Genomic DNA, 25,135 nt, shown 5'->3' on the forward strand with positions numbered 1-25,135 from the left:
GGGGAGGGACGTGTATTGAGGGGAGGGCAGGATGATGACAGACATTTGCCCATATTCCCCTGTTAGGCAGGGTTAATATCTGTATGTTGGGGTCACAAGTGGCTTCTGTTGGCAGACTTCTGCTCTCGGTGCTTGTCCAGATAAAAGACAGCTCGGTTTGCCATATGAGCGGACCCACAGGTCGAGTTTTTGTGTGAAGTATCAGGAAGACAATTTTTACCTCAGATCCAATCATGTTTCTTCAATTCTGCAGAGGCAGCAATAAAGGTATTGTTTTTGATACAAATTTAACTTTGTTTTTACTGTCCATTGGTTCCAGTCTTAAATAGAGTGCAGTTGGGTTGGTCTCCACTCTCAGAAAATCCAGTTATGAACAGTAGGTTTGCGTTAGGTAGGGGGCTAAAGTACTTGTGAGATTATTCCTATGGTGTATGCCTTCATTGAGGGGTTTTGGGTCCTGCTAGGGAGCAGAAACTGGGTCTTATTTTTGTATTCAGAACATGTAACATGTAAAGAGCTGGGTTCAAACTTTTGTTTTTTAGGAAACATACTAGATCAGAATAGGTTTATTTGCAAGACACCACAAATAGCAATTGCTTATATGACAATGCAAGGTAACTTCACCCTAACATAAAAGCCCTAATGTGGGCAGTCAGGGCTGCAAGGAGATCTGTCTTACAGGGTCTTCAGAAACCCAGGCCCCTTCCAATGTGATTCTCTCCCATGCACTGTCTCCATTCCCGAGGTCACCTCAAGGTCCACGGTGGCCGTATCAGATCCAGCCATGATGACAGCATGACAGTCTACGGGAAGGGAGAATGAACCCCATAAAGTGACTATAAGGTGTGGCATGCTTCATCTATGTCTGGAGGTTATCACTGACTATATTTCCCTTTGGATAGACGTGGACACCTGAGAGTCTGGGAAGTGTTATTATTGGCAGTCACGTGCCAGGCTAAAAACGAGAAATTTTATTACTATGGGAGAACATATGCTTTTTGTCCCAGAAGATTCAGTTGCCTGTGGAAGATGAAGAATGTAAAATTCCCTGTAACTATAATTGTAGGGCCAGATAAGTTGATCTACAGGGAATGTGTATGGGGAGTGATGGAATGATGTCACAAGTAACTGTGGTTGGAAACCACCTGTTAGGTCAGACATGAAAAGGTCACTGGCCTGGGATGTTTCAGTGGCAGGAGTGTTAACAGCCCTGAACTTCATTTCCATTCTCTCAAATAATGGGTGATGATATCTAGAAGTGGGAATATAACATATTATCTGTTTAATCTACAGGGCTGTTATAAAAATCAAGTGAGATAACATGCCAAGGTAATAGGGTGCCTTTTTAAATTTTACTTGTTGTACTGGGTTGAATAGTGTCCTTCCAAAATTTATATTCACCTGAAACCCCAGAATGTGACCTTATTTGGCAATAGGGCCTTTGTAGACATAATTAGTGCAGTAGAGTTCATGATGGATTATGGTAGGATCTAAATCTCATAACTGATATCCTTATACAAAGCCCATGTGAGAACACACACATAGGGAAGAAGGCTATGTGGGATGGAGGCAGCAATTGGAGTGATGCGGCCACAAGCCGAGGAACACCTGTGGCCAGCAGAAGCTGGAAGAGGGGAGGGAGTATTCTTCCCTAGAGCCTCAAAAAGGAGCACAGCCCTGTTGACTCCTGGATTTCAGACTTCCGTCTTTTAGAACAGTGAGAATAAATTCCTGGTGTTTTAAGCCACGCAGTTTGTAGTATTTTGTTATGGCAACCACAGGAAGCTAACACATCTGCCACAATAACAGTCCATGCTCCATGGCTCTTTTGTAAGGATTAAACGAACATCTAAGTGGTGAACACGGTGCCTGACACAGAGTCAGCACTTCTGCAACATCTTTAAGGGAGCTGTGTAGAATGCTCCATCTATGGATTAAACCAAGCTTGTCCAACCCATAGCCCATGGCTGCACGCAGCCCAGGATAGCCCAATACAAATTCGTAAACTTTCTTGAAACATTGTAAGATTTATTTGTGATTTTTCTTTAGCTTATCAGCTATCATTAGTGTTAGTGTATTTTATGTGTGGCCCAAGACAATTCTTCTTCCAGTGTGGCCTAGGAAGCCACAAGATTAGACATCCCTGGATTAAAACTTCCATTGTGAAAATACAATACTGGGAGATAGGTGCTGTATTAGTCCATTTTCATGCTGCTATAAAGAAATACCCGAGACTGGATAATTTATAAAGGAAAGAGGTTTAATTAACTCACAGTTTGGCATGGCTGGGGAGGCCTCAGGAAACTTACAATCATGGTGGAAGGGGAAGCAAACATGTCCTTCTTCACAAGGCAGCAGGAGACAGAAGTGCAAAATGAAGGGGGAAGAGCCCCTTATAAAACCATCAGATCTCATGAGAACTCACTCACTTTCACGAGAATAGCACAGGGGGAACCACCGCCATGATCCAATCACTTCCCATGAGGTCCCTCCCCCAACACGTGGGGATTACAATTTGGATTACAATTTAAGATGAGACATGGGTGGGGACACAGAGCCAGACCATATCAGGTGTTGTCCCAGAGAAAGAGAGAATATGTTTGCTCGGTGGTGTCAGCTTTGAGCAAACAAGTCTGATTCAGTCATTTACATCAAGTCATTCAGTGTGTGAGCAAAGATGCTAAGACCACTGGATGGGTGGCTTCAAATTCCCCTGGCTCAGTGTCTTGATATAAACTGTAAATTAAAAATAGAGTATCTTGGCCGGGCATGGTGGCTTATACCTGTAATCCCAGCACTTTGGGAGGATCCCTTGAGCCCAGGAAATTGAGGCTGCAGTGAGCTATGATTGTGCCGCTGCATTCCAGCCTGAGCAACAGGCAAGACCCTGTCTCTAAAATAAAATGAAGTAAAATAAAATAGGAAATATTGTTTTGTAAGTTTCAGATGCTCACTGTTATGGGTAGAAGGTGGAAATTCCTGATGACTTAATCTAAGCACCTAAATCCAACCACTTCTGAATCTCCTAAGTAGGCATTCAAATCAGCAAATTCCCTTCGTAACTTCAAAATAGTCATTGTCTTTCTCTTCGCACTAAAATTTAAGATCTATGTGGGGAAAGGTTTTGTCTTTGTTATCAAGATATCCCCAGCATTTACAGAAATGCCTACTACATGGTAGACACTCTGATAATATTAAATGAATGAATAGCAAGTATAAGAAGCCCAATTCCATCTGGCTTTAATGAGGAAATGTTGAAGAATGTGAGTGCACTTACATACTTTCGAGTAGATATACCATCAGGGGCAACTGTAGGAGGCACTGGAAGATGTAACTACTGATACATGATGCATAACTGCTTAATATGTCAGATGGTGTAGCATTAATTCCAGATAAATAGAGCTGAAATAAACTACCGCACTATAGTCACTTGTGGTCTATCTGCATGCATGCTTTGTGATTTCATTGGTTCAGTAAGAAGCTTAGCTAACTGTATATTCCTGAACTGGCATGTTCCTTTGGGTTTTGATTTCTTGTTTCCCCTACATAAGCCAATTTGAGTTGGGTTAAGTATAAAAAGAGAAGTTTTGACTTACCTTAATAAAGTTCTGTACATTCACGAACCCAAGGAAATTGATAAATCCATTTTGACTTTAATTTAGCTTTTCTTCAAAAAGCAAAATGTTGGCATTTCTTTGGCTCCCTTCATTCTTCAGATGTCTTTTCTTTCTTGCCTTTCTCCAGTGTCCTATCTAATGATATGCTTTGACTTTGTCCCCACTCAAATCTCATCTTGAATTGTAGCACCCACAATTCTCATGTGTTGTAGGAGGGATCTGGTGGGAGATAATTGAATCGTGGGGGCATTTTCCCCCATATTGTTCTCATTGTAATGAATAAGTCTCACAAGAGCTGATGGTTTTATAAGCGGAAACCTTTTCACTTGGTTCTCATTTCCTCTCTTGCTGCCACCCTGTAAGCCGCGCCTTTCACCTTCTGCCATGATTGTGAGGCCTCCCTAGCCATGTGGAACCGTGAGTCCATTAAACCTCCTTTTCCTTTATAAATTACCCAGGCTCAGGTATGTCTTTATCAGCAGCCTGAAAACAGACTAACATATCTAACAATCATCACCACCTGACAACACCCACTCTAGAATTTCACTGCAGTATGTGATGCATTCTAATGTGGCTGTCATAGTTGGGGTCCCTCAAAGCACAGCCTGAGACAAGGACTGCAGTGCAGGTAGTTAATTTGGATGAAGGATAGACCAGTGTATTAGTCCATTCTCATACTGCTATAAAGATACGACCTGAGACTGAGTAATTTATAAAGGAAAGAGGTTTAATTGACTCACAGTTGTGCATGGCTGAGGGGAGGCCTCAGGAAACTTACAATCATGGTGGAAGGTGAAGGGGAAGCAAGGACCTTCTTCACATGGCAGAAGGAGAGAGAAGAGTGAGCAAGAATAGGGAAAACTGCCGTATAAAACCATCAGATCTCATGAGAACTCACTCACTATCATGAGAACAGCATGGGGGGAACCACCCCCCAATCCAATCACCTCCCACCAGGTCCCTCCCTTGAGACTTGGGGATTACACTTCTAGATAAGATTTGAGTGGGGACACAACCAAACCATATCAACCAGAAAGGGAGTAGGCTGATGAAGCAAGTCTAGAAAGTGTAGGCAAACAATAAAAAGTGTGGGTGGATCACCTGAGGTCAGGAGTTCGAGACCAGCCTGGCCAACATGGTGAAACCCCATCTCTACTAAAAATAAATTTTAAAAAAATTAGCTGGGCATGGTGACAGGTGCCCATATCCCAGCTACTTGAGAGACTGAGGCAGGAGAATCGCTTGAACCTGGGAGGTGGAGGTTGCAATGGCCAGGATCGTGCCACTGTACTCCAGTCTGGGTGGCAGAGGGGAACTCCATCTCAAAAAAAAAAAAAAAAAAAGTGCAGTATCAATGTCAGCCATTACCACGGGCAATGGTGCTTAAAACTACCGTGGAAACTCGGAGGATAGCAAAAAGCCCAAACCTCACCTCCTGAAGCCCTTTGATGAGGGCCAAGGGGACCGGAAGTTGTGAAAACTAACTTTCATCATTCATTGATGGAAGATTGTTTCCCTTGACATTAAATCCCCAACACTCCCAGCCACACTGGTAAGACTGAGCACATTTGAGTGGCAAGCTTTCAGGTAAGGACATGCAGGTGCTGATCGTGGTAAGTGAGCCCAGCAAGCATCGATATAAGGGCTGGTGAATGAATGGATGTGGCATTGACAATGACTGGGTACAGGAGGTTCTATTGAGGCTCCTTATATTTATGTCAAATGTATTTTTATTCTTTCTAATAGTGGCTGCTTTTAATCCTGAAAACTGTTTAAACCTGCTTTAAAGATTTTTAAATAATACATCTGTTTGTGTGAGTTTTTAAAAAAATCAATTCTAATTTAATGCTTGAGTTCATGCATACACTACTTGAGGTGACACTTGGGTTGAGGTTCATGTTCTGGGAAAGCACTTTTGTTGATCATGAATGCAGACGATGTGAATGCATCACTGGTCTATCAGTGGGTGTGAAAATTTTAAAAAAATGCCTGTCTGCCTTGTTTCTCATATTTTGTTTGTGCACTTTTCTTCCCTTTGCATGAAGTATCTGGTCCAACTCCCTCCTCCAACACTTGTCTATTTCAAGATTCAGTTAAAGTGTCACATGTTTTATTAAGTCTTTTCTGATTCTTTCCACCATCCCATAGACAGATATTGCTTCTGTTATGCATGTGTCCTTTTCTTCCTTCTAGCTCTCCTCCCCACTGTCCCTCAACACAGCCCTCAGAGAAATCCACCTAAACTATCGTATCATGTCAGTCTCTAATTAAACCTATCAGTGGCTCCCTGCTTCCATAAGCCCAATTTAGTCCTCAACACAGACACATACACACACACACACATGAACATGCACACAGGTGCATGGCCACACGTATACACATGCAGTACACACAAGCACGCACACACGTGAACACACATATGTCTAGACACAGACACATCCCCTTACACTTTCTGATCACTCTTCCTCCTCATAGGACACATCCCTCCTTTTCACCCTCTACTTCACTGTGTATGCATTTTCATAAGAACCCGTCACTCTTTACTGTTATTTATCTATAAATATGACCCCCCCACAAGAAAAACCTGAAATATTTGCACAAGTCTGTCTGATCCAGCTCTGTGGCTCCAGTACCAAGCTCAATGCCTGCAAACATAGTGAGCATGAAATAAGTTCTGTGATGGAAACAGTGAAAAAATCAAATGAGGGAAATCTGTCCCAGATTAACTCTATTCATGTTCATGAACCTGCTCCAAATGCAGCATCAATCAAGAGCTTAAATAAAATAAAGTCAGATGGAAACATATAGATCCTTAGAAACTTAGGGAATTACTTTAAAAGTTATTAATTAATTTTCACCTCTCTGTGCAGTTAAATTTGTTTCCACATAAAAGTCAAAAGAAGACATTTATGCGGCCAACAAACATATGAAAAAAAGCTCATCATCACTGGTCATTAGAGAAATGAAAATCAAAACCACAATGAGATACCATCTCACGCCAGGTGGAATGGCAATCATTAAAACATTTGGAAACAACAGATGCTGGAGAGGATGTGGAGAAATAGGAATGCTTTTACCCTGTTGGTGGGAGTATAAATTAGTTCAACCATTGTGGAAGACAGTGTGGCAATTCCTCAAGGATCTAGAACCAGAAATACCATTTGACCCAGCAGTCCCATTATTGGGTATATACCCAAAGGATTATAAATCATTCTACTACAAAGACACATGCACACATATGTTTATTGCAGCACTATTTACAATAGCAAAGACTTGGAAACAACCCAAATGTCCATCAATGACGGACTGGATTAAGAAAATGTGGCACATATAACACCGTGGAATACTATGCAGCCATAAAAAAGAATGAGTTCATGTCCTTTTCAGGGACATGGATGAAGCTGGAAAACATCATTCTCAGCAAACTAACACAGGAACAGAAAACTAAACACCACATATTCTCACTCATAAATGGGAGTTGAACAATGAGAACACATGGACACAGGGAGGGGAATATCACTCACTGGGGGCTATCAGGGGGTGGGGGGAAAGGCGAGGGAGAGCATTAGGGCGAATACCTAATGCATGCAGGGCTTAAAACCTGTATGATGGGTTGATAGGTGCAGCAAACCACCATGGCAGATGTATACCTATGTAAACAAACCTGCATGCTTAGCACATGTATCCCAGAAGTGAAAGTAAAATAATTAAAAAAAGTATAGCAGGGAAGGAGTCTATGATATAAAATAATCATCCTCTCACTCCACTCTTAGGGAAAACAGAAGCATAAAAAATGTCGCTGCGTGAAGATGGAGCTCCACACCTGTCCTGCATGTTCCACGAGTGTTATTGCATGGATGCCACCTAAGATCCATTGAAGTCTACAGATAGTTTTTTAAATGAAAACCTTAAGCTCTATTACACCTATTCTTGTCTCTACAATATCAGTTACTTAGGGCTATTTCATTACTAGCTTATGAGAAAATAAAACATAACTTTCCTTTTTATGAGAATGTCCAACAAATATCAAAATAGAAAATGAAGAGATAGTAAATGAAGCCCCAGGTACACATCATGTGTTTCAGCAATTATCAGCATTTTGCTTACCTGTTTCTTTGCACTTACTCCATCGGGAATATTTTTTAAACGTTCCAGATATCAAAGCATTTCATTAGTTAATACTATATGATGTATCTATAAAGGAAATAACACTGTTTTTAAAAAATAAACAAAATCAGAACATCATTATGTCTAGTAAAATTAATAATGATCTCTTACTATCTTCTGACAACCATTCAGTGTTCAAATTCCCTTATTGTTTCAAAACTGCTCATTGACCCCTTGATATGTTTGAAGCACGTTCAGAGAAGATGCACATAGTGTATTTAGTTTATACTTTCTTAAATCTTTTTAAATCTATAACAGCATCCCATTCTTACCTCCGTTTCCTTGTGCCATTTGTCTGGGGAAGAAACTAAACCATTTATCTGGTAGAAACTTGCATATGCTGGATTTGGCTGATTGAATCATAGTGGTGTCATTTCATTTTTTTCCCATCACGTATTTCCGGTAAGCTAGGAGTCAAAACTAGAGATTTGACTGGATTTGGTTTATTTTTTGGAAGGATTTCTTTATGCATAATGCTTTGTATTGCTTTCTCTCAGGGGACACCAGTTTTTCGTTGTTTTCTTTAAGTGATGTTCCAAATGATTAGTGCAGAGAAAAGTTCTTTTGATTCCAAATTTAGAGCTCAGAATTCAGTTCAATTTTTGGAAGGGTAAACTCATAGATAGTACTTTTTATGACATCACATACTTTGGGTTGCTTTTCATAAATTATGGCCAGAATGATGATTGCAGAGAAAAGATCCTTGGAGTCTGCCTTTAGTGCTCAGGGATATAATTCGCCATATGTAGCAAAAGGCTGTGAAATTCAGAGTTAGGCAGACTTGAGCTTAAACCTTGGATTCACTTCTGACTAAGTGTCCCTGGACAAGACACTTGACTTTTCTGAGCCTTGAGATGAATCACTGACCAGAGATAGTAACACTCGCTGTACAAGGTCTTTGTGAACATTCAGTAACACATGGAAATTCGATTCAGTTCTTGGTGCAGACCACAAGTGCTGCCAATGTTCCTCCCGTTCACTGAGGAAAAACCCAGAAAGACACTGCAGAGAGCTGGACTAGGGCAGACCATCCTCGGAGACTCGGAAAAGCATTTATTTCCGTAATTAGACCATGAAGACAAAGATAACCACAACTCAATAAAAACAACTTTTTCCACAATTCTATAGAGGACAGTTCATGCACTTCAGTCTTTGTAGAATGAAAAACGGAGGCCCAGGCCGATCGTTCTACCTGTCAGGAAACATGGTACGTGGAAAAGTGATTAAACCGCGATGACGGAGCTGTATCGATTGTGTAACTTACCCCATTTCCCGTTTGCCTCAAGAATGCCTGCCAGGCCGGGAGCGGTGGCTCACGCCTGTAATCCTAGCACTTTGGGAGGCCAAGGCGGGCGGATCACGAGGTCAGGAGATCAAGACCATCCTGGCTAACACGGTGAAACCCCGTCTCCACTAAAAAAAAAAAAAAAAAAAAAAAAAAAAAAAAAAGAATGATTGCCGGATTGCCGGTGGTGCTTGCGGCTGCAGCCTTTACCCCGAGATAACTGCCACATAATATCTCGCTTTTATTATTTTCGCATTGCTCTGGTATATCAACTTTGGGGAAAAAAGACATCATTTATTCATAGCATTCCGTTTTTAGTAGTGGTATTTCCATTTACAAAATATAGTAATTCTTGATCACGGAAAATATCAAATCCCAGAAAATGTAACATTTCTACACGTGATGTTAACATCACTCTGGAACAGTTGTTGGCCGAATATTATTTGATGAATCTGAGTTTTCTGAAATAGACGATTCTGATTATTCAGACGATTCTGATGTTAGTTCTGTTTAGAAATAGCTTCAATAACAGTTTTTATATTCTATTTTCACATTGAAAATCAGTCAGATTGGCTTCAGCCTCAAAGAATGTGTTTATGTAAAATTAAATGAGTGCCGGCAGTGAGCTGTACTTTTCTTTTTTTTCTAAATGGGAAAAGGGTTAAATTACCTCTCCAATAAAAAAATTATACTAAATATCTTGGTGATTTATATAGCTCTAATTCTCTCTATCTCTGTCTCTTTGACTTTTTTCTCTCTCTTTACCTAAGTTATATATTCTGCTGCTATTCTGGCTTGCCGCAGGTGGTTGGGAATATGTGGGTGGCTGTGGAATCTTGAGCTGTTCATTCGGTCTCATGAAGGAAGAGGATCTCACCTTCTATTTGGCTTATGTATAAGCATCTAGGGTCTCCTTCCCTGGGGTACACATTATTCTTTATTAGGCTAGAAAGATAAATACTAGGATCATTGAGATTGTGGGACCCCATTTGTTCATATTTCCTAGAAGTGTTGAGTTCACTAATCTGGTTTCACCTTGCAAGGGAAATTTCCTTTACTTATCCAGTACTGACAGGGCCATTGCACTTGGAAATTTTAAAAAGAGGAAGAGAGGTTGGGGAACTCCAATCCTGACTTCTTCAAAATACACACTTAGAGACATCACACACATGCCTCCTTCCTGTTGATTCCTATACCTGGTTCCTGTCAGAGGCTAAATCCTCAGAGGCTAAAAAATTATGGGTTCTTCATCAGTAAATATGGAGGAGGGGGTGGGTTCTGTCACCAAAACTCTTGAAAACCTAATCAACTAAGTTAATTTCATTTCACTTGGAATCTACTGATAAGCAGTGAAAAAACATTATTTTGGGCTTTGCTCTGTGAATTCTTGGGCTTGCTGTGATGTCACTAATTCTATGAGATCTGCCACCTGCCCAGCTCTCCAATTAATCCTGGGTCCTCACAGCACAGATTGGAAATAACAGGCAGAGAGGATCTTTAATCTGGTTTAGAAAACTGTCCCTGATATCTCAACCATGTCCTAGTTAAATGGGCTTGAAAATGAGAAGAAACACCTCACTGATGTGGCTGGGGGCACGGAGTGAGGTATAGGGGTAATCTCAGAGAGTCGGGGCTCCTCCCAGATGTCCTCATCCCATCTGTCCAGATCTTATATTTTCCTCACAGGCCCACCAGTCTTAGATATTGTTGAAATGGGGTAAAGAATGGTGGTAGAGAATGAAGCTGCCACATTCTGCCTTGTGCACAATTACAGGAGATGCTACACCTTTTCATGTAGGGTTCTACTTGGCTCCTCTTCCCAAGTTACCAATTCACACTCATGCACCACCTGCTCTCAGATGACAATACTGGGCCATGTCTGTGTCTGTACTTTGTAGTTGTTAAAGCTACAAGACAGACCTGGAATGCTAATACCTTGATAATTAGATATCACGTTCCTCAAAGTTTAACCACTGAGGGCTCGTGACTTTAGTTCTATAAGGGAGTGAATTAAGACTCTCAAATTCTCATCCCAACATGGGATTCCTCTTTGTACCACTATACACAGCTCCTTCCTTCCTTCTTTCCTTCCCTCCTTCCTTCCTTTCCTCCTTTCTTTCTCTTTCTTTTCTTTCTTTCTCTTTCTTCTTTCTTCTTTTTCTTTCTCTTTCTTTCTTTTGTTCTTTCTCTTTCTCTCTTTCCTTCCTTCCTTCCTTCCCTTTCTTTCTTTCTTCTTTCCTATTTTTTCTTTCTTTCTTATTTTTGTTTTTAACTTTTGCTAGAAGTCTGTCATTTGCATTTTTCCCTTCCATCAAGGTACTTATTATTTAGGGGTTTCGGTAGTAGTAACCATTATTTCAATTCTAACCACAAAAAAAGGAATATATTAAAAGGATATGGAGAAACTGCTGTGCGGGGTGTGACAGAGAAGATTCCTCTCACTAAAACACCCTGGACATTGTAAATTAAGGAAAGAAGAAAAACTCAGAAATGTGGAGAGAAGAAGGCAGACCAGCTAGGGATGGAGAGATCTAAGAACGGCACGCGATAGTTTCCTGGGTTTCTCTTTGCCTTACATATTCTATGTTCTCACCAATGGAATGTGAACTGATGTGACACATGCCAGCTTTTAGCCACGGCTTTCAGAAAGTTTTTGCCTTCTCCATCTCTTCTCCTTCCCTGTGTATGGCAAGGTGCAGGCGACGATGAGATCCAAAGTGATTGCAGCCATAAGATGCAGGGAGCCTGGGCTGTAGATTTCCTGCCTGGAGGAAGCCACCTGCCAAGCAGGAGCATTTGCCTTGGTTACATGGATGAGAAACAAACTTCTGTTTGTTTCAGACACTGAAATTTGGAGATATATTTATTCTTGCAATCCAGCATTACTTTAAGAATACAAAAATAATAGTGAGGGATGGTTGATTTGCTACATATCATAACATATATTTCTATAAATGTATAGCAATTAAAACAGTATCATGCCAATATGGATCTTGATAGACTGGTCAATATCACAGAATTCAGCAGATCCACATACTCATAAATTTAGCACACAATTAAGACGATATTCAAATCAGTGGGAAATGTGGTATGAATAGACCGATGACAGTTCAATAAATGATGCTTTGCTACTTCAGGAAAAAAATTTAGGTTTCTACCCCATGCCTTAGAAAAATAAACTCCTGATGAAATGCAGAGCTAAGCACAATGCGACTGCAAAAATATTTTTAAGAATTATATCAGACTATATATTAGATATGAGGAAGAATATTCCTACTTAGTAATTAATGAGGTATAAAAGTTATTACTAAATATTTTCATAAACTTGAATATTAAAAATTAAAATGAATCAATAAAGTTAAAATAATGGTGATAAATTAGGAATTATATCTATAGTATATATACCAGATATGATTAAAATTCACATATCTAAAGAACTAATATATTTCAGAAATAACAATATAGACAACTCAAAGAAAAATGGTCAGAGCATTTGAACATAAGAAGAGAAATGAAAATGTTAAAGAAACATACAAACTCTTCTCACTCACAGAAGTCCTTAGAGAAACTCATTTAAAAAAATTGAAATATGTGGAGCAAGATTAGCAAAACAATAAATTTAGTAATATTGAGGTTTGGAGTAGTCATATTGTTTAAAGACTGATTCTATTGTATAATTTTGTTCAATATATTTAGTTCTTTTTTTATTTTATTTTATTTTATTTTTATTTTATTTTATTTTTTTTAATTATACTTTAAGTTTTAGGGTACATGTGCACATCGTGCAGGTTAGTTACATATGTATACATGTGCCATGCTGGTGTGCTGCACCCACTAACTCGTCATCTAGCATTAGGTATATCTCCCAATGCTATCCCTCCCCCCCGCTCCCCACCACAGTCCCCAGAGTGTGATATTCCCCTTCCTGTGTCCATGTGATCTCATTGTTCAATTCCCACCTATGAGTGAGAATATGCAGTGTTTGGTTTTTTGTTCTTGCGATAGTTTATTGAGAATGATGGTTTCCAATTTCATCCATGTCCCTACGAAGGATATGAACTCATCATTTTTTATGGCTGCATAGTATTCCATGGTGTATATGTGCCACATTTTCTTAATCCAGTCTATCATTGTTGGACATTTAGGTTGGTTCCAAGTCTTTGCTATTGTGAATAATGCCGCAATAAACATACGTGTGCATGTGTCTTTATAGCAGCTTTAGTTCTTCTTTAATAGATCTTCTGTGTGAGTCCTTTGCCCACATATTGATAATTGCTAAACAAGTATGAAGGTAAATTTTATTTTTAAAAATTTACAAAAACAATGTTTGCATGATTACAAGTTTTCTGGGAGATCTCACACAGCAATGATGTTTGTTAAACAGTAATTAAACACTATATCATCTATCTGAAATACTACCTTTTAAAAATAATTTTGAAAGTAAAAATATGAAACAAAGTAAATTATCATTTGCATATAGCAAAAAACATACAATTCTAGCTCTATTCCCTAACCCAGAGGTTCATGTATTACTCCTTTTATAAAAAGTATACACAGATTATAAAGAAAACACAAATAACTTAGAAGATAAACTATAAGAACAGCTGCCGCAATAAAAGTCTTGAAATTCTGAAATGCCAAAGGCTAAAGTTTATTACACAATTCATGATTGATTTAGCTGGTGCGAGTTACTGAATACTCCAAGATTTCATTTCAAGGCTCAAGTATTTGCCCAGCCACCTGGGACAGAGTATATAGAAAAGTTTGTAGAAGTTAAAAAACAAAAAAGAGTTCAGAGTTTTTGTCACTCACACTGCCTCCATCTGTGTCTTTCCTGCCTGTCTTTTGTTCACCTCTCCTATTTTTTAAGGATATGTTTACATGGTGTCTCCTGCTTCCCACCAAGCCACTGGAATAGCGGATTCAGGCTGGGAACCTCCAGCAGGAAGGGACTTCTCAATGTAACTGCCCCCAGAGAGGCTGCTACAGTTTCCTCTGAACCAGTGCCTTACTCCACCTATTCAAATTTGAAATATTAGCCAGGCATGGTGGTGCGCCCCTGCAGTCCCAGCTACTTGGGAGGCTAAGGCAGAAGCATCACCTGAGCCCAGTAGATTGAGGCTGCAGTAAGCTATGATTGTGTTACTGTACTCCAACATGGGTGACAAAGCAGAACCTTACCTCAAAAAAAAAAAAAAAAAAAAAAAAAAAGTAATGGGATAGGATGGAATAGAATAGCTCAGAGAATTAGAATACCTTACTACCTTATTACAGGTACTAAGATAAATTTAGATTTTTGAAATGTTACTTGAATTACTTGTGTGTACTTGTGTAACGTAAGATGAATTTCTTACTCTGAATTCTAGTCAAAAGCGCGGTGGCTTACACCTGTAATCCCAGCACTTTGGGAGGCCGAGGTGGGTGGATCACACGGTCAGGAGTTCGAGACCATCCTGGCCAACATGGTGAAACCCCATCTCTACTAAAAATACAAAAATTAGCCAGGTGCGGTGGCCAGTGCCTATTTTGGGAGGATGAGGCAGGAGAATTGCTTGAACCCGGGAGGCAGAGGTTGCAATGAGCCAAGATAGCACCACTGCACTCCAGCCTGGGTGACAGAGCAAGACTCCATCTCAAAAAAAAAAAAAAAAAAAAAAAGAAATTTACTTTTCTAAAGCTTATTCCATATATAGGCAATATTTATATTAAAAAAGAGAAAAGCCACTCCTTGGGTAATCTTAATTTAGCATTAGTATAGACCCATGGGGCTTAAGGTTAATATAATAATAATAGCCAATATTCTAGGGTGACTCAGTTATTTCTCAGAATTTCTAATAGGCCTTACAGGTGTACCGGAAACTTCTCTGAGGTCCCATGAGTTTGTGGGTCCCAGGACCAGCTTGTCCCTGGGTGCAGTGAGCCCATAGCTCACACCTCCCATGCTGCATGAGCTTAGACTTTTCCCCTTTCTTCCACCTCTCTGTGAATCACTAAAATGAGTGCGTGTGTGCTACCCAAGTCTGTGCATGGACCTCTATGACTCTCAGCACAGGTCCATTCAAAATACTTTGTTATATTTATAATAGATAAAATTAGAATCACCAAAAAGCCATAATAAATGTAAAATAATTGTTAAAATTGGTAAGACATTATATCTAACAAAATATTATGCAGTTGTAGGGAGACCCCCTGAAACTATTGCTATGGAATGTTATGTAAAAGATGAAATGCTCCTGATTATTGTAAATACAAAATTGCATGCAGGATTTTGTAAAGACAATGCCAGGTTGGATGCCAGAATGAGCCAACAGCGCGTGATGTGCTTCCCCCTGCAGAGAGCTTATGAATGGACGTGCAGTCACGGAGGTTTCACATCACCAAGATTCCTATCCCAGAAAAGCAGATGTTCATAGCTCTGGGAATGGAATGCGACCCTTATGGAGAGCCTATAAACGGACGCATGGGGGGGGCACATGTCCATATGGATAAGATAGGGCTATAAACACCCTCATCTTGCCACGGCTCTTCTAGGCCTCTTCAGGGTTAAGGCATACTCCCTTCTGAGAATTTCTGGTCTAACCGGTTGTCTAGCTTCACGTCCTGTTTCCATGGATTGTTTGTAACCAGCTTTTGCTGCAACTGTTCCTGCTGATTAATATCTTGCTAATCCTAGGTTATGGAAAGACCGTGTTTCTGTTCTAAGGCTCTGTTAGAAATTACTGACGCACACACTATAGTGTAAATTCTTATCTCTGTATACAGTACTTCTGCATACAAATGTCATGTTAAAGAATTACTTCATCCACATGTGACCATCTCACCTCATAATCAAATGACCCTAAATCCCTCACTAACCTACCCCCACCCTCACTAAACTTAATAATAAATGCTGGTATATCCAGTGCATTGTTGGCACCGTGGGACCAGAAGGCGGTGATCCCCCGGGACCCAGCTTTCACTATCTTGTGTGTGTCTATTATTTCTCAACCTGCCAGTCCACCTGGGAACAAAGAGAGAGCCTATGAATGGACGTGCAGTCAGGGAGGTTTCACATCACCAAGATTCCTATCCCAGAAAAGCAGATGTTCATAGCTCTGGGAATGGAATGCGACCCTTGTGGGGAGCCTATAAACGGACGCATGGGGGGTGCCTGTCCATATGGATAAGATAGGGCTATAAATGTCCTCATCTTGCCATGGCTCTTCTACGCCTCTTTAGGGTTAAGGCATACTCCCTTCTGAGAATTTCCGGTCTAACCCATTGTCTAGCTTCACGTCCTGTTTCCATGGATTGTTTGTAACCCGCTTTTGTTGCAATTGTTACTGCTGATTAATATCTTGCTAATCCTAGGTTATGGAAAGACTGTGTTTCTGTTCTAAGGCTCTGTTAGAAATTACTGACGCACACACTATATTGTAAATTCTTATCTCTGTATACTGTACTTCTGCATACAAATGTCATGTTAAAGAATTACTTCATCCGCATGTGATCATCTCACCTCATAATCAAATGACCCTAAATCCCTCACTAACCTACCCCCACCCTCACTAAACTTAATAATAAATGCTGGTATATCCAGTGCATTGTTGGCACCGTGGGACCAGAAGGCGGTGACCCCCCTGGACCCAGCTTTCACTGTCTTGTGTGTGTCTGTTATTTCTCAACCTGCCGATCCACCTGGGAACAAAGAGAGAGCCCTGTTGCATTGCGGGCTGCTGGCCAGATCCCGCAATATGCAGTCACTAGATTTTTTTTTCTTTTTTTTTTTTTGGAGACGGAGTTTTGCTCTTGTCGCCCAGGCTGGAGTGCAGTGGCACGATCTCGGCTCACTGCAACCTCTGCCTCCCAGGTTCAAGCGATTCTCCTGTCTCAGCCTCCCAAGTAGCTGGGATTACAAGTGCCCGCCATCACACTAGGCTAATTTTTTTTTTTTTGTATTTTTAGTAGAGACGGGGTTTTGCCATGTTGGGCAGGTTGGTCTCAAACTTCTGACCTCGTGATCCGCCTGCCTCAGTCTCCCAAAGTGCTGGGATTACAGGCGTGAGCCACTGTGCCCAGCCACCTAAAATTTTTAATTCACTAATTCACTCATTCGACAAATATTTCTTGAGCATGAAATATGTGTCCTCACCTTGGCTAGAAGGCCTATAGTGAGAAAGGCGTATATTCTAACTTCTGATGCTTCTGGTGCAGTGGAGAGGTCGATGATAAACGGGAGAACAGGCGAAATGAATATGACAGCCCTTATAGGGCTATATTGAAAATAATCAGAGAACAAGAAAGACAAGCCTATTGTTCTCAGGGTGCTCAGAGATGGGCCCACCTAGGAGGCAGTTAGTTCTTTAGTCTGAGATGTAAAGGATGAGAAAATTCAGCCAAGAATAGAGCAGTAAAAAAAGATGTTTCAGGACAAGGGAATAACAAAAGAGCCCAGAGACAAGAGATAACTAGAAAGTTCCAGTAGTCAGTGTGGCTTGTGTGTGCCGACGGGGAAAGGCACGAAGGTGTCTGAAGTGGAGGCACAGCTTAGGCCATGCTAGACCTGCTGGGGAGAAAATGCTACAATGTTTAGCATCATAGAAAAAGGTCCTAACATGCTTTCTCTAGAGTTAATGCATTTAATCTTCACAACAACCTCATGAAGGAGGCACTGCTATTGTGCCCCGTTGCAGACAAGGAAATGGAGGTTCTCAGAGAGTAAGAAACATGCCTACACTAGCGATAACCCAGCACTACATGTGGTAGAATCAAAAGCGTGTTCACACAAAACTTGTACACAAATGTTTACAGCAGCATTATTCACGATAGCCAGAAAGTGCAAACAACCCATATGGCCTGGATAATCATCCACACAATGAGATATTATTTAGCCATAGAAAGGAATAAAATTCAGATACATGCTAGAAAATGAATGAACTTTGAAAACATCACACCAAGTGAAAAAAGCCAGACACAGAATGATATCGTATGATTCCACTTATATGTAAAATTCAGAATAACCGCATCCATACGGACAGAAAAGAGATTAGTGCTTGCAGGGTCTTGGGGGACTGCAGAAATGGACAGTGGGAGTTATGAAAATGATCTGGAATTAGTGGTGATGGTTTTACAACTCTGTGCATATAACAAAAACCATCGAATTGTATACTTCAAGGAGGAGAGCTTTATGACACATGAATTATGTCTCAATAAAGTCATTACTCAAAAATGAAAGAAACGTGTTCAAAGTCACAGAGGCAGTGACAGTTCTTGGATTTGGAGCTGGCAATCAGGCTGTGGTTTGTGCTCATTTTTACTGTGCTATGCACCGTCTGTTCCTTCTGATAACTGGAGAGAGGCATGATTTTTACCCAACGAAGAAAAATAATCCCCTGCTCTGCAGATTACAACTTCTGTGATGCATGGATGTTTTAAAAATTAATTGTAATCAGTGCAGTGGGTTGGAGATTCATGGAAGATAGTGTTTGTGCTGTCTTCATTGAACATTATCATTAATAAGCTGATTTTACTTTTTTTTTACGTGAACACAGGTGTGATAAATTCCTAGTTAGAAATTATATAAGGCTGGATTAAAATGTCCACATATCAAAACTCTTACGTGTATGTTATCATATGCCTACATATAATGCATGCTTAGTGGCTGACGGTCTTGGAGACACATCCCATGTATTTGGCATAGAATGTTCAAATACATTTGGCAAAGAAGAGTGGCCCGTACATTGCACCTGCGTGAATAAGGGCCATTGAGTCAGAGGAACCTGAAACCGTTTCCTGGGTCTTTCACTGACAAGTCTTTGATGTTAGACAAATTAACTCTCCAGAGCCCCAGTTTCCTTATGGGTAAAACTGGTATATTAGTAGTATCTAGTTTATTCAACTGCTCAGAATGTAACGGCTTAAAATGATCATTTATTGTCTCCCTTGGTTCTGCGGGCTGTCTGGGCTCAGCCACCCAGATTCTTCTTTAGTCTGAGTCTTATGTGATTGCAGATATTTCTTTTCTTTTTCTTTTTTCTTTTTTTTGAGACAGAGTCTCACTCTGTCACCCAAGCTGGAGTGCAGTGGCGTGATTGTGGCTCACTGCAAGCTCAATTGCAGATATTTCTTAACTGATGGTGGCTAAGTCTGCCTTCATCTGAAGGCTGGGCTGGGTTGGTGTCCACTGTGGCTCACAGACATGGCAGTTGATGCTGACCCGTGCTCCTACAATGTTTTATTCCCTAGTTCTAGTTTATAAACATTTGGGTTTGGGGCAAATTAACTTCTTGTAGCCTCAGTTTCCTCACTGGTAAATGAATAGTAAAAGTTAATAAACAGAATAGTAAGAGCAGCCACCTTGCAGGGTTGTTGTAAATGTTAAACACAATGATCCATGGGTTGTACATGCCCGAACATCCTAAGCCCTTAATAAAGTTAGCTGTTGTTACTTTTATTATGATGACAACGAGATAATGCATTCAAAATACCTCTTGCTGTGCCTTACATGGAGAAGGTGTTTAACAGATTGTGGTTATGAGATAGAGCCTTTTGCATGTGTCATATAAGATTGTCACATGTGGCTTGGCAAAGATGGATCATAGGTCCCAATGTCCTTGCTCCTTTGTTTTCGTAAGGGAAAGTTAACAGAGAAGGTTTACTTAGCTGAGAAGTGACTATGGGCTGGAATTTTACTGAAGATGAAGTAATTCTGTTATTGTACCAAAATTCATCTGTTCAAGATGAAAGGCATGGCAGATTTAGCCTTATGTGCACAATCCCTGACCTTGAGGTATCTTTCCTAAAAGCTGCAGGGGCTTTTTCTTCTGGAAACATTTAAGTGTGTCCCCTTTATATCAATAACAGGTGCGTTAATGGAGGTGGTCAGGGCAGGCAGGGGACAGGCTGGGTGACATGTGTTCTGGCCTTCTCAAATGGCTGTCACTCTATAAAAACACAGTGTAATTTGTTAAATGTCAAGTAGATTAATATGTCAGACCTGGAAACATTTGCCTTGTAGCATTGTAGCATTTAGATAATTGAATACTGTAATAGCTCAGCACCTTGCTTCAAGTTAAAATATCGGGATTTATATGATTCTTAGCCACAAAACCATTTTTCAACAGCTTAAATAATCTTCCTAATCACTAGAAGATGTTGTCTTGGCCCTTTCTCTGGCCAAGAATGTTTGAAGCAGACCAGCTCCTCGTAACAGATGTATTTAGCCAGAATAATATGCACATTATCAGGCAAACATGAATAGCTATTTAATGGAGCTTGAAATGACTTCAATCTGTAAAGCTCAGTGTGGGTCAGAAGCTTTACCTGGCTGGCCCTATCAGTGCTGAATCCTGCAGCCTGATTTTGGAGAAGTCTCAGGGGCTGGGACCTGAGACTAGGGAAGATCTCTCCACCCCATGTAGCATGTTCTTTAATTTTTCCTTTGCAATGTGGATTGCTGATATAATTAAACAAATTTGTGCAATCAATTTTTTTCAGAAATTGCTAACTAAATATAATATTAGTTTGAAAAGTGAATTAAGTGAAAGAAGCAGTCAGTTAGGGATGGTAGTGAACTGAAAGTCGTGTGGCCCAACTGAAAAGAATGGCTGGCGCTCACTTGCTCTTAGTTTAGTGTTGCTATAAAGGAATGCCTGAGGCTGGGTAGTTTATAAAGGACAAAAAGGTTTATTTGGCCCACAATTCTGATGACTGGAAGGTTAAAGCTTGGGCATTTGCATCTGGAAAGGGCCTCAGGCTGCTTCTATTCATGGGGGAAGTTGAAGGGGAGCTGGTGTGTGCAGAGACCACATGACAAGAGAGAGAAACTGAGGAAGGCAGACTCTCCTGGAAAGTAAGAGAGTGAGAACTCACTCACCACCACCCAGGGAGGACATTCATCTATTCATGAGAGATATGCCCTGTATTCGTCCATTTTCACACTGTTGATGAAGACATTCCCAAGACTGGGTAATTTATAAAGAAAAAGAGGTTTAATGGACTCACAGTTCCACGTGGCTGGGGAGGCCTCACAATCATGGCGGAAGGCAAAAGTCACATCTTACATGGTGGCAGACGAGAGAGAATGCGAGCCAAGTGAATGGGGTTCCCCTTTGTAAAACCATCAGATCTCGTGAAACTTATTCACTACCACAAGAACAGTATGGGCGAAACCACGCCCATGATTCAGTTATCTCCCACCAGGCCCCTCCCACAACATGTGGGAATTATGGGAGCTAGTATTCAAGATCAGATTTGGGTGGGGACACAGCCAAACCACATCATGCTCCCAGGACGTAAACACCAACAGGCTCCATCTCCAACCCTGGGGATCAAATTTCAACATGAGGTTGGCGGGTGGGGGTGGGGGCGGGCGGGGGGAAAAACATCCAAACCACAGCACTTGCAGTCAGCTGTTTTCATGCAGTAATATAGGCCCAGTGTGAATTAATCTGTGTTTCAAAGGGAAGAAGGAAACACTATTTTTACATGCAATATTCTGATATTTAAATGTTGATGATGGATTCCATTTTTTAAAGAAGTACTCACTGTTCTAGGGAGACATAGATTTGACTCTGTGCTGCCACCTTCCAGAAGACAAATATCTGACCTAATATTTGTCTCTAAGGTTGATATTGGGTTAAAATGGAAGAGACCCTTCCCTTGTAGCCCACTGTGTCTCCAGACACTAGCCCAATATACATGTATTAAACAAATGAATTTGACTAATTAAACACCACCATGCAAATAGTTGGCATCCTTGGGTAAATAATGATATTTATTCTAGGGAAGAAATGTGAGAGATGTTATTTATTTCTAGTCATGAATTGCTTACATTTATTTCTAAGCTATTTCGGGTTTGTTTATGATTTCTTATTATGAAACAAAATGAGACACGTACGTATAGTTTGCAGGTGCAGAATCATTACAGGAAGGATAACTCAGCTTTCAAAAACCACACAAGAGGAGAATGCACCATTACAGAGTTCATTGTCAATCTTTGCAACTTCAAGGTTAGAAAAAAAAGGACTGACTTATTTTCTTTTCCATTAACTAAGACATTCACTTAGTAGCTTTTTAGAAAACCTTTAACTTTTGCCCCCAGGATGAGTGCAGCATGAATTGAAATCTGCACAAAAATAATGTTGGACAAACCACAAGAATGTCATTAATATCATTAGTCTCTAACCCTCTGTAAATGTCAGTGCTTCATCTCCATTAGACTTCATTTATCCTTTGGAAAATGAGATCAAAGGAAGTGTGAGGAAACACACAAAAGTCCAGAAACAGGGGTGTGAGAATTAATGCATTAATTATGAGTTCCTGAGAGGTTGTGCTGAAAGAAACACTGGGATTTGCTGTTCTCTCTCTCTCCTTGGCTACCCATCTTCTCTCTCTACTCCCTGCACAAACATGTCTGCACACCTGTCAATGCAATGGTATTGCTGTTGCCTAGTGAGTTCCTATAAATGCATTTGTTTGTATCCTTGTGAATCTTGTTCCTACAGAGACAGTGTGTGGCAGCCTGTTCATTCCAGCCCTTTCTATAACATCTGCTGACACAATAGCCTTTTTCTACATATAACTGGATATTGTGGCATCTCCCCACTCTGTCATTCCTATCACCACACTGCTGTGGTTGAGCTCAGGCTTCTATTCCTGAACTTTGTCTCTGTGGATTTGATCCTATGTGGCTTGAAACTTAAGTGGGTGGTGGCCAACCACAGAGATTAAGCCAGGGAACTGGCTTCTCTCTCCCTCCAACCTTCAGGAAAACCCAGGTCCTGATGTTGCAGTCTCACCAATGCACCTTAACCTAGCAGTTTCTCATTGTCTGAACTAGTATCCTGGGTTCTGTGTCCTAAATCCAAGAAAATTAAGGAACTTGGACACAAACTTGGGGTTGGAGCAAAAATTTAATAAGTGAAAGAAGAAAACTCTCTGCAGTGGAGAGGGGAGTGCAAGTGGACTGCCAGTTTACAGCTGAATTCAAAAGCTTTTTTTTTTTTTTTTTTTTTTTTTTTTTTGACATGGAGTCTTGCTCTGTCTCCCAGGCTAGAGTGCAGTGGCGTCATCTCGGCTCACTGCCACCTTCATCTCCCCGGTCCAAGCCAATCTCCTCCCTCAGCCTCCCGAGTAGTTGGGATTACAGGTACGTGCCACCACACCCGGCTAATTTTTGTATTTTTAGTAGAGACTGGGTTTCACGATGTTGGCCAGGCTGGTCTTGAACTCCTGACCTCAGGTGATCTGTCCGCCTTGGCCTCCCGAAGTGCTGGGATTACAGGCATGAGCCACTGCACCCGGCCTCAAAAGCTTTTTACAAGAAACTGCTCTCCTCCCTGTAATTATTTGGGTAACTTTTCTTATCAGTAAAGGTGTCTGTGCAACTCCCCTTCTCTTATGCGGCCGTGGGTATGTCTCTACGCAAGCACAAAGTACAGCTTCTCTTGTTTGTATAACTGTGGGTTTGTTTTAGGTAAGCTCCCGCTCCCCTGTGCAAGTTCTCATCGTGTATATGCCTGAAAAGGGGAGGAAATTTTTCCTGGGAGCTCACTAATCACAAAGAACAAAGAGATTCTGGGCTGGACCTTGCTTGTTTATCTGTCCAGGTACAGCCTGAGTGTTTTCCCAGGTTGTTTTATTTCTGCCTGTTGCTGTGACTATTCAGGCCGACTGCTTCTGCAGTCTGACTTTTTCCCAAATGATTTTTCTTTTCCTTCTCCCTCACTGATATCTGACTGTGCAATGCTGGCTCTGTAGCCTTGGGCTGGCTTTCCTGAGCTCCCGTGTCCTCACCAACAGGGATCATCACATCCACCTTGTAACGTGGTTGGGGATGTAAAGACGACCTGGCAGGGTGCTTACATGTGCAATTGTTCAATAAACATTTGCCACTCGCCCATGTGTAAGGTAGGGGGAAAGGTGAGATACAGTTTTTTTCTAATTTGCTCGTTTGAGAAACACCTTCATGATTTTTTGTCCTATATTTGCCACCTCATCACACTGACTTGCTTTTTGTTTGTTTCCTTAAAAAACATATTTTAGGCCCAGTGCGGTGGCTCATGCCTGTAATCCCAGCACTTTGGGAGGCCCAGGCGGGTGGATCATGAGGTCAGGAGATCGAGACCATCCTGGCCAACGTGGTGACACCCTGTCTCTACTAAAAATACACAAATCAGCCAGGCGTGATGGCGTGTGCCTGTAGTCCTGCTACTTAGGAGGCTGAGGCAGGAGAATCACTTGAACCCGGGAGGCGGAGGTTACAGTGAGCCGAGATCCGCCACCGCACTCCAACCTGGGCGACACAGGGAGACCCCATCTCAAAAAAAAAAAAAAAAAAGAAGATAAAAAGTAAAACGTATTTTAAAAGGAAGCTTGCTATCATTACTGAACATGGAAAATCACCCCGTTTCCAAATTTACAAAATGTAGATGTGATTAAAAATAAAACAACGTGGTTAAATTTAAAATAGAAAAAATAATGCATACGTGTTTAGAGAAGTGCATACCTGAAAACAAGTTCTTCAAGGAAAATGGAACTATTGACAATCCCTGTGAGACACCAGGAGAGGCTCCTGGTGGGTCGGGTAGTTCCTGAAGGCCCTGAGTGCGGGGTCTCCAGGTCTGAGACAGAACGGCCCTGCTCAGGTCAGAGGACAGCTGTGATGAGTGAGCGAGGTGGCCAACCTGCCTGGCCCTGGACCTTGTGTAATATTTTGCTGCGTTTGGAGGATAAGGACAAGTGGTAGTCTGATGTGGATTAGGGCATGGGTTTCCTGTGGCTCCCAGAAAAAGGGACACACAGAATTGCAGTCCCTGCCCAGCTGCACCCAACACCCAGGTCATCTGTCACCAGGCCCAGGGGACAGAGCAGGTCTGTGCAGGTCTCACCACCCCTTCCTGTTGACTCTACCTCCAAGAATCCTCTGGGAAGTGTGTTCTTTACCGTCCTCCAATCCTGGTCTCTCCCGGTGCCCTGGGGAGGAGGCTGTGAGAAGATCAAGGTAACTGGACAACTCTTTGCACACCCCCAGGGGCAGAGTGCCTGCCAGCAGGACTTCCCAAAGCAGTCGCCAGGCTCCACGAAG

At 41.2% G+C, this 25,135-nt stretch overlaps 1 long non-coding RNA gene across 1 annotated transcript; it reads right to left on the reverse strand.

Annotated features, from left to right (window-relative positions):
• Positions 1-534: 534 nt before the first annotated feature.
• Positions 535-25,131, reverse strand: LOC130540690 (uncharacterized). The gene is made up of 6 exons (XR_008954682.1): positions 24,961-25,131; positions 11,663-11,848; positions 8,057-9,197; positions 4,866-4,938; positions 3,597-3,836; positions 535-803 (listed from the first exon to the last, which is right to left on the reverse strand). It is a non-coding gene; the product is annotated as an uncharacterized LOC130540690 (long non-coding RNA).
• Positions 25,132-25,135: the final 4 nt, after the last annotated feature.

This window comes from Pan paniscus, chromosome 10, assembly GCF_029289425.2.
Source record: "Pan paniscus chromosome 10, NHGRI_mPanPan1-v2.0_pri, whole genome shotgun sequence".
Taxonomy (NCBI): domain Eukaryota; kingdom Metazoa; phylum Chordata; class Mammalia; order Primates; family Hominidae; genus Pan; species Pan paniscus.